Source organism: Mustela lutreola, chromosome 3, assembly GCF_030435805.1.
Source record: "Mustela lutreola isolate mMusLut2 chromosome 3, mMusLut2.pri, whole genome shotgun sequence".
NCBI lineage: Eukaryota > Metazoa > Chordata > Mammalia > Carnivora > Mustelidae > Mustela > Mustela lutreola.
Genome location: NC_081292.1, coordinates 24,141,260 through 24,152,225, shown reverse-complemented (window position 1 = coordinate 24,152,225; position 10,966 = coordinate 24,141,260).

Below are 10,966 nucleotides of genomic sequence, written 5' to 3'. Positions count from 1 at the left end.
GAAATCGCCTTCTATAACTAATATACATAAGTTTCAATTTTTTATTCATCTGCGCATCCATCCATTATCCACACAAAGAGTCAATATATATTTATGAAGTACTTACTCTATTAAATCACCACGATAGGCAACAAAGTATAAAAAGATGAGCACTATTTTCCCTTGACATATCATTCTTGAGAACACTCAGGGTATCAGTGATAAGTACAATTTTGTTTGATTCTAAATCTGTCTAGTGCTGTTCCATGATATAAGAACCTTTAAAAAAACATTACAATGCAATTTGGTTACTATCATTTGGTTACCCACTGCTTTTGTTGTTACCATTTTTCGTTCCTCTCTAGTATTTAATTGCCTATGTTTGCTGCTATCACACTTTCCTCCTCCCATTTTCCCACTCCAATCAGGCAACCAGCTCTATCAGTTGAAAGACCTTTGTCAAGATTGCCAATATACCACAACGTTGTTGCATCCTTGATCAATTCTGAGCTCCAACTTGACTAACCCACTGGCAACATTCCACACTACCCTCTTGTGATTTCAGGACATTGTTCTCTCTTGATTATTCCTTTGCCCTTTTTTCAATGTTTTTTTTGTTTTGTTTTGTTTTTGTTTTTGTTTTTGTTTGGCTAGATCCTTCTTGTCCCCGTCCTCTATATGTAGGGCACTAACTTCAGATGCCTTTTCTTCCCAGAAAATCTCATTCAGCCTCCTGAAATTAAATAACATCTAAATGCATGGTTCACAGATTTTCATTTCTTTTTTTTTTTTTTAATTTATTTATTTGACAGACAGAAATCACAAGTAGGCAGAGAGGCAGGCAGAGGGGGGGGGGGGAGCAGGCTCCCTGCCGAGCAGAGAGCCTGATGCAGGGCTTGATCCCAGGACCCTGAGACCATGACCCGAGCTAAAGGCAGAGGCCTCAACCCACTGAGCCACCCAGGCGCCCTACAGATTTTCATTTCTAACCCAGATAACTCACATAAACTTCTTTTATAACCAATTGCCTATTCAACTTTGCTATTTGAATATCTAGTAAGCATTTCAGTATAATATATACTAAACAAAGTCCAAGTCTTCCTCATCTCTGCTACCATAAACCATACCCGTCCCAACTGTAAAAGATATCAACACCATCCTTCAAGTAGTTCAAGCCAACAACCTCAGAATCATTCTTAATTCTTCTCCTTCTTTCACACCCACCTTCTGTATCAGAATATCATTTTAGTTCTGTCTTTAAAATACATCCTGAAACTATGTAACTCTTGGTAAGTAGTAACTAGATAATATTGAATTCCTAAGTTGGGCATGAAGTTCAAGTCCTCACTGTGAAACTATGTTGAGTAAATCAAAGTACTTGCCCTCAAAGACTAACTGAGGAGAAGAAATAGAGAAAGGTATAGATAGAAATAAGACGCTTATAGGAGTTCAGAGGAGACGAGGGTTAATTTGGGGCTGGTCAGCTTTCATAGTAGTAATGAATTTGAACTTAACCTTGAGGAAGTGTTAAGTATTATACAGCTAAAAATAGGGGAGAAACATTCCCAGGCTGTGTAAACAGCATGAATAAAGGCGAAGAGGAATTTGGCACTTAGCATGTTTGAGAAACGCTAAATGACTCAATGTGATTAAACTATAAGGCGCATAAGACCACTTGAAACTGGTAAGGTAGTTGGAAGTTAAATTCTAAAAGTCTGTTGTGAAATACTGGCTAGCAAGAAATAAAGAAACTTCTTCAGATAGGGGACAGCAATTGAGTAGACAATTCCCTTTTAAGAAATAATGCTACGTGCTTGTTCATAAATTCTGATACCCTCAGATGAAAAGTATTTTTTTCTACATTGTTTTCCCTTTGATTGAAAAATCGTATTTTGCACTCACTTGCTACTCCTTTACTCCTGATAACTCCACAACTATCATGCCTTTCAGTTTTGTGTTTCTTATAAAACTAGTCCACTTTGGGCTGACCACTGTTTTTTAGTTCTTTTTCACTATCACCCCTAAATTCAGCAAGAACTGTCTCTATCTTACACAAATAACATTGAAACCTCCTTTGGACATTGTTCTAGAAAGAGATATTTTATAGTTTTTCCATGGCTGAGTTGTTAATTTCTTACATCTCTCACATGTAGATAAAACTCCCCTTCATACCTATCAACGCTGAGAGCTAGAATGCAAACAATGTACTACTGTCGGAAGAGATTGTGAATTTCCTTTAAAATTATCCACCTCGACTAACCAAACATTTCAAAAGTTTGGAGAGAATTCAAATTTCTGAACTAAAGGTAAAAATAATTCCAATATTTTATTCCATCTGATCTTCACCTCTCCAGTGTCTTGGTTGTTTCATCTTCTAGGATTCAGATATTTTGATTCTCCCATAAACAGAAAGTCTTAATAGTAACATATTAAGTAGACACAAATCTTTCTCAAAACTGAGGATCTAGGAGCGCCTGGATGGCTCAGTGGGTTAAAGCCTCTGCCTTCAGCTCAGGTCATGATCTCTGGGTGCTGGGATCGAGCCCACATTGGGATCTCTGCTCAGTGGGGAGCCTTCTTCCTCCTCTCTCTCTGTCTACTTGTGATCTCTGTCAAATGAATAAATAAAATCTTAAAAAAAAAAACAAAACTGAGGATCTAATGTTGCCAAAGGACACTTACTGATTTCAATATTAATATTTCTAGATTACAAGTTTTTAAAAAGATAGATGTCTATTGCATGGGCACTATCTTCACAGTCAAAGTGTATCAGCTTACATAATAAAGAGTTGCCTTTATTCAAGGCCGTGTTTAGACAGTGTAGTCACCGTCTGGAGTAGTCAGGGGAAGCACTCACACACTGAAAGAGTCACAGACACAAAGCAAAGACGTATGAACCAATGTGAAATGGACAATGATAGAAAATGATTGAGGGAGCGCAGAAAAGTGTTGACCAATTTAACAAGGAGAGACTGAAGATGATTTCACAGAGTAATAATCTGAACTGGGTGGGTCTGGAAGTTTTGTGCGCACGTGTGTGTGGAGTGGGGCAGGGAGGTGGAGTAAGTAAGTGAGGTCAAACAGGAATGCATGGGACAAATGGGGCGTATTTAGGAAAAACACACAGTGAGGCATTTATAAACAGGATGTGTTAGGAAAAGTCTAGGCAGCGGCGCTGACTGTGGATCAGCAATTAGGAGCATGATATGCCATAAGCAAGAATTCCAACACCATCCCAAAAGCAATTAAAAAAGCACTGTAAGTTTTAAAGCAATGAAGAAGAATAACTAGATTTGTGATATAGAGTGTTGCCTCTTATGGCAGAAGCAGGTGTTTTCAGTGGAGGCTGGAAAGATCTATGAAAATGCTAAGGCCATGGAGAGTATCGCAGCAGGAGCTCAAGTATGACAAGTCAATAGCTGGAGATAAGTTAAATTGAAAAGAATTTAAAAGAAAGATCCAAATAGCATATAATGCCAAAAAATCTGGAAGACATGAAACAATCTGTGAATATTTGCTGAAAAAGCTAATTGGTTAAAAGATAAAATAGAAGGCAAACCGGTTATTTCCAAACAAGCAAAATCGGTGTATGATGGTGTCATTGGTGATAGAAGTTCAAGTGAAAGAATCTGTATGAAGGTATATAGTGCAAAATAGAAGAAAAGAGAAAGAGAGTGGAGAAAATACAGACTTGAGATATTTTGGAGATATGTTTACAGACTTGAGATATTTTGGAGATATGTTTGGTCAAGTTTCTTAATTGTAGGACCTAATTTATAAATAGCAGGCTGAATTTTGCTTAATGTCAGTAAAATTTACCATAGCGTTTGAATCTGTCAATGTAGTTTTTAAACAAAAGACTACTTTGAGCACATATATATAGAACTTTACAATAAATGAATACTCAAAGAAATAAGATTACATCAGTATTTCAATTCTACCTCAGTACATAATTCTCTGATATTGGTCAAATTCTTTGTTTAGGCTTGGGGTGCCTGGGTGGCTCAGTGGGTTAAAGCCTCTGCCTTCCACTCAGGTCATGATCTCAGGGTCCTGGGATAGAGCCCCGCATTGGGCTCTCTGCTCAGCAGGGAGCCTGCTTCCCCCTCCCCCCTCTCTACCTGCCTCTCTGCCTACTTGTGATCTCTATCTGTCAAATAAATAAATAAAATCTTTAAAAAAAAATTCTTTGTTTAGGCTTAGTTTCGCCATCCATACAGTAGGGAAAACAATTCTTACCATGTCATTGAAAGGAATAAATGACATTACATGTGGGGTGCCTGGGTGGCTCAGTTTTTAGGTGTCTGCCTTTGGCTTCGGTCATGATCTTAGGGTCCGGGGATCTAGCCCAGCATTGGGCCCCCTGCTCGGCAGAGAGTCTGCTTCTCCCTCTCCCACACCCCTCTGCTTGTGTTCCCTCTCTCACTGTGTCTCTCTCTGTCAAATAAATAAATCTTTTGAAAAAAAAAATTACATGTAAAACTCTTAGCCAGTATGTCTAACACAAAATAAGTACTCATTTGATAATATTTATTACTCATAATAGAAAAGACCTTGAAAGATCTCTAAGTAAATTCTTATTGATATTTCCCAGAACATAGCTAAATCATACTGGGAGAGTAAATTTTTCTCTATTGGAGAAACTAGAAAAAACAAACAATATTTTACAAGTGTTTCTTTGGGCAATGGACTTCATTATATTCCAAATTATAACCTTCCCTATCACCAAACAATACTCTTTCAGTGAACACTCAATAAATCACAACTCACTTTCTTAAAAATGTGAATTCCAAATTTAGTTTTTCTTCTTTCTTAATCTTTTCCATAGTATTATTTTACACGCATATATGCCTCATTATTTCTACTATTCCTCAGAGATTAATTCCCTAGGATCATGGTCTTTGTTCTCTCGCCTTCTCCTACTCTTTTAACAAGATTCTGTAAACCTTTATAGCTGTAGTTTATCCACACTTCCTTTCGCACAATCCTTGCCAACTGGCTCCAAAAGTGTTTTTCTATGGCGTGCTCAGAGACTAGGTTTTGCTGTGTCTCAAAATTTGAAAACCTCCCTGTGAAATATATCTTAAGTTCTAGGTGGTCAAGAATATATTTTCATATCTAAATGGAATTTCTAAAATTTAAATTAAAGTTGGTCATTACAGAAGAGAGAAAGGTGATTATATCAACTTCATCTGCTTCTTAGAAACTGTTAATATTATTTAAAAATAGTCTGTTTCTTTTGCAGTGTTTACAACCCTGCCTGACTCAATGGCTCCTTTAAAAAAAAAAATACCCTATAATGCTAATTCTATTATTCTAAAGTTAAATTAAAATATAATGTAGGCTACCCACATGCATAATTTTTAAATAATAGTAATGTCTATTCTAATATAATGGAGGATAAAAGGAAAATAATTTATAATTAAATTATATGAAATTTAATATTTAAATGCTCACATGTAACCACACTGGGAAACAAAATAGAGTGGCCAAATATTTTACATAGTTGTTATATGAAAAATAGTATTAGAAGTATTTCCAATAATCGAAAGTAGTTGAACACAGAGAGAAGAATGGTGCTTGATGGGATGAGGAGATATTGGTCAAAGGGTAAAAAACTTCCGTTATCCAAGATGAATGAGTTCTGGAGGTCTAACGTACAGCATCGTGACTACAGTTATTAGTACTGTATTGTATAACTGAAAATTGTCGAAAAGATAGATCTCAAAACTTCTCAACATACACAGAGACAACTATGTACAAGTGTTATTTAGCTTGATTGTTCTTTTCACAATGTATAAATATATAAAAACATCAAGTGGTACCTCTTAAGTCTACACAGTTTTTATATGTCAAACATATCTAAATAAATTTATTTTAGAAAGAAAGAAGTAATTCCAATAAAAAAGATTGGTATCAGAATAAGAACTATTGTTTTAACAAGTTAATAATGGACCAGAATTTCTTGTATATGGTAACAGAAAGAGAAACAATTTCATTTTAAGTTGGAATAAAATGGGGTGCCTGGGTGGTTCCATCAGTTAAGTCCTTTCAGCTCAGGTCATGATCTCAGAGTCATGGGATCAAGTCCCACATTTGGGGGGGGGGGGGCTGCTCAGCGGGGAGTCTGCTTCTCCCTCTGCCCTTCCTTGCTCAATCTCTCTGTTTCAAATAAATAAATAAAATCTTAAAAAAAATAAGTTGGAATAAAATGTTAGAGCAAGTTAAGAATTTTTAAAATAGAGAAACCAAGAAATATTGTGTTATTATAAAGGACCTTATTGATAGCGTAGTGTCTGCATAATTCTGTATGTTATGGTATGGCATATAAGTGATACAGAAAACAAGTCTTCTTTTGTGAATTCTGAATTCTCACCACCTGTCAAAACAAGACATTTTATTCAGACTCTAGAACTTGAAAAAAAAAAAAAGAAAAATTTATCGTAATTGATTAAGAGTAATAGAAGATGAGTTGGAAAGGAAAAGTAAACAAAGAAGGTATAGAAAGTGAAGTCCTCTGAAGACACTCCTGAAGACTAAAATAAACAGGCAACCCCAAGGAAGTAAATATTTCAATATGTAATGTTTACATCATATATTTGTAATAGTACAGTTTTTCAGTATATTATAATTTACCATTATTTACATTTCTTATTCTCTTATATAAATAGTATTTTGCTCAAATTATTAAAATTGTTATTCATACTTAAGTGGGATTCCATGGGTAACTATATGAATGACTAAGAAGACATTCAAAGTCATGTTAAAATTGGGAGAATTTCATGTTGTGAGACCATTCCACTAAGTGCAGGGGTGCCCCACCAATAAATATGGCAAACCAAATGGCTTCTGCAGATTTAAAAATGCTTTCTAGAAGAAGGGTATCATCACCCATACTGAGTTACAACTGTAAGAGATATCTTCAGCTCCTTTCTGAGATTTATAACATGGAACATTTTTAGAAGAACAGGGAAAATATGGATGAATCTACTATAAAAAGGCAATAAAGCATCTTTTTTTTTTAAATCCGACAAGAAAAGTTCAATTCCAAATTTCCACTTATAAATCTATGATGTTGGACAAGCTCATTTTCTTCACTGATGCTCAGGTCCTTGTTTGCTTGAGGTTTTCCTCGTTTTAGCACTAAGAGACCCAGGTCACAGGAAACACTTCAGCTAAAAGCAAATCAAGATGATTAGCTGGTTACCCTAATTTATCCTATTGGCAAAATAGGATATCTCATTAGGTTTTTATGAAGTTGAGTTGGAAATGAAAAAATATTCAGACAGTACTTAAAGCAGAGTCTAGCACCTACAGAGGAAAGCTCAATAAATTACAGATATTATTATTTGATCCTAAATAGACAGTGGAGTGAAATAACCTGGAAAGTGAATATAGGCTTCAATTTCAAAGCTAAAATCTCAACTTGCAGTTCCTGCATATTGAGTACTTAACATCTAGCCTAAACAATAAAATCAAAGGAACAACAATGATAAATGATATTCAATAAGTATTCTTATATGTAGCAGAAATTCTCTTGAAGGGTTTATTTCATTTTTTTTTTCATAATTTTCTTATTTTTCCCATTAAAACAGACAGCAATGTGAATATTTGCCAAAGATCACAGTTAGAAAACAGAAATGGGATACAAAACTTCACATTGATCTGACCCTCAATTTTTTGCTTTTAAGCAGCCTGCTCAGTGGCCTCATTTAAAGGTAAAGGAAATTATAAAGGTATTGAAATGAGAACCAAATTTCTCAGATCATAGTACTAAAATGTTCAGTTTCCACATCACACTAAATTATACACTTACACTACTTGTCAAATGCACCTTGCTGGTGAGCTTGAAAGAAAAGAAAAGAAGTTATTGGTGCAGAATCATCACACAGGATGGAGAGGACTCTTGGATTCAGTGACTCTTAGAAAGTATTACCTATCAATTAAATCCAAGTGTTTCAGTTTGTACTCCATTAGTAGCAGGGTCTGCGAGAGTCAAGGGAGAGTGTTTAGCTTATTTAGGTGTAATCTCAAGCAACACCAAGAGGGAAGAAGGAACAGAAGGCAGGAAGAGCACAGCCAATAAAGAATGCACTGACAAGACCATTATCATGAGGGAACGGGAAACTCATCCTGCCAGGGAGCTCAAGGAACCAGAATAGAACATGATATTCAAGAGTTGTCCAGCCCAAAGTGAGGAAGCGGGAGCATTAAAGCACCAACTACCTCCAATCACAAGCTGAAGGAAGCTTCCAGTAGGCATTTACTCTATTTTTTCCTCCAGAGCAGGCTTCAGCCACCAGAGAGAGCCCTCAGACAGTTGAAAATGGGTCAGGACTCATGAAAACATACAGCCCAAAGAGATGTGGCCAGGGAACAATCGTGTCTGGTGTCTGCTACCCACGGCAGTCTACCTATCTCTTCTTAATGCTACTTATGTTTGAACACGTTCAAATCTGCTATATTATCTACTCTGCCATGCACACTAAGGGATTTTAATTTTCTATGTCCTTGTTGAAGCTGTCCAGTCTTTATTAAATTCCTTCATCTCTCTAGTTGGAAAACATGTATTCTAAAAAGCTTGACTTAAATACGACCATTTCCAACCTCTTCTCTGGCCACTCTGAGAAACAAAGCTATATTTTCACTTAAATTCTCTCTCATGATATCAAGAAGTCTTCCTATTTTACATTTACATATGTTTCTAGATCACCTAGAAGCTACCTGCTAATTTTGATTTATTTAAGAAGTTTCAAAGTACTATTTTGACACCTTTTGGGTATGTGGTTACCTATCATACTGCCAAATACTTACCATGGGTTCAATAAAGGTCGAATTGGAACAAACATAATCATCTTTACCACTGAAATCACAAATGTCGGCCAATTATTTTGAACACTAATATGGATTTCTGTTCAATAAATGGTTAATACATTTCCCATAGTTTAAAAATATTTACATGAGATTAATCTCAGAAGAGCTTTTCCTGATTCCTGATCATATAGAAAAAATCATTCACAGAAAATATCAGGAAATGAAACCTCAGGTTAATTTTTCTGTAAAATTTCATGTTTGTTTAGGTTGATTTACAAAAACTACAATCTAGGCAGATAGTTTTGGAATTTTCCTTTGAAATTCTTCAGGACAAATATTTTTCAAAGCATAGGCTTAAAATTCTAAGATTATTTTCCCATAATTTTCAACAGATTTTTGCACAGAATATCAAACTTGTATTATGAAAGTGATTCTTATGTCAACATAATTCACCAGTAATGTTCTTCAAATCACAAGTATTGATCAAAGGCAAAGAACATCACAATGATTTTTCCCTTCATTAAGCAAATAATTACCTTCGAATAAATCACTAGAATTTTTTTAAAGCTACTTTTTACTTACATTAATGTTTGACAAACTATTTTTTCACACTGAAACTTCTGGGTGTTTCAGAGTTTATATCCAGAGGCACCATTGCTAGGGGCAGATATATCTTTTCCTTCTAAGTATACCCAAGAGAAATAAAACTTTGGATGAAGGAGGACAGGAAACTTCATGTTTTGGTATAATATAATTATCATATAAATGGCTTTAATATAAAATAAAAGATTATAGAATGTACAGCTAGACCATAGTTCACCCAAGCATTTTCATTTTATAAAGAAAATGATGCCCTGAGAAGAGTAGTTCTTCTAATCCTCAAGGCTAAAAAGAAATAAATTCATATCCTTCTGGTCTCCTAACGACATCTATTTCAAAAGATAACCTCCCTCTGCCCATTTCTTAAGTTCAGCCAATTAATAAGTAAGGCAGAGGAGATGATAAGGAGGAGTCAATACACAGTACAATAGATGTAACCTACTAATCCATAACTTCATGGGGAAGTTCGAATAAGGGGCAGGAAGTGTTACTAGAATTATTGCCCAAGTGCAGGGTTCTCAAACAGTCTCAGGGGTCTTTTAGACTCTTAAAATTACCAGGTATTCTAAAGAGTTTTTATTTAAATTTTTAAATCCATTGATAGTATATAGGAAATTTAAGCCAAGAAATACTTAAAATAGTATTAATTATTTAAAATATCAGCAAACCTATTAAATATTAAAATAACATTTTATGAAAAATACTTATAGTTAAAAAACAGTGTTGTAAGTGGCATTGTTTTATATTTTCCCATATCTTTTTAATGTCTTGCGTAGTAGACAGCTGGAGCCCTACATCTGCTTCTGCATTCAGTCTGTTGCAATATCAGTTGCATTGTCAGATAGGCTCTGGAAATCTCTATTGTATATTCATAAGAGAATAAGCACGAAAAAAGGCAAATAACAACTTAATATTGTCAAAATAGTTTTGATCTTCTGGATCCTATGAAAGAGTCTCAAATCTTCATGGTCCCTAGACAGCACTTTGAGAGTCAACGCATTAGTGTAAATCTCTCCTCATAGAAAATGGAAGCTCTGGGAATGGAAACATCCATAGCCACATAAACAGACCTATAGAAGAAGCTTGAGCTCTGGACTAAAAGTAATAAGATTCGTAAGCTCAATGACTTTTTAGGAATCCCATAACCTTTCTGAAGTTAAGGTTCATCAGAATGGCAAGAACATTAACGTATCAAAGGCTTACTTTAAAAACTAAACAATATGAAATCAAAACTCTATAAACTTCCTACAAATATTTTTCATGATCACTCACATTTTCATCCTATCATTTGCTTGTACAGAATCTTGTACCTTTACTGCAAAAGGTTTTATAGGTGTGTCTTTGCAAACCTAGTTCCTGTTAAATCCACATGTATTTCCTGTCCTTAAAAACTGTCATTTCTATTCCTTTTATAATATCCTTGATGTTATAAGAAAGGGCTTTAATAAATTAAATACTAATTTAAGAAGAAAAAGCCAGAAAGCCCACTTTCCTTTTCTTGAACTTTCCATGTTGTGGTATATTTTCAATAAATATTAACTAGACAATTATATTATAGAACATTACTAGTATT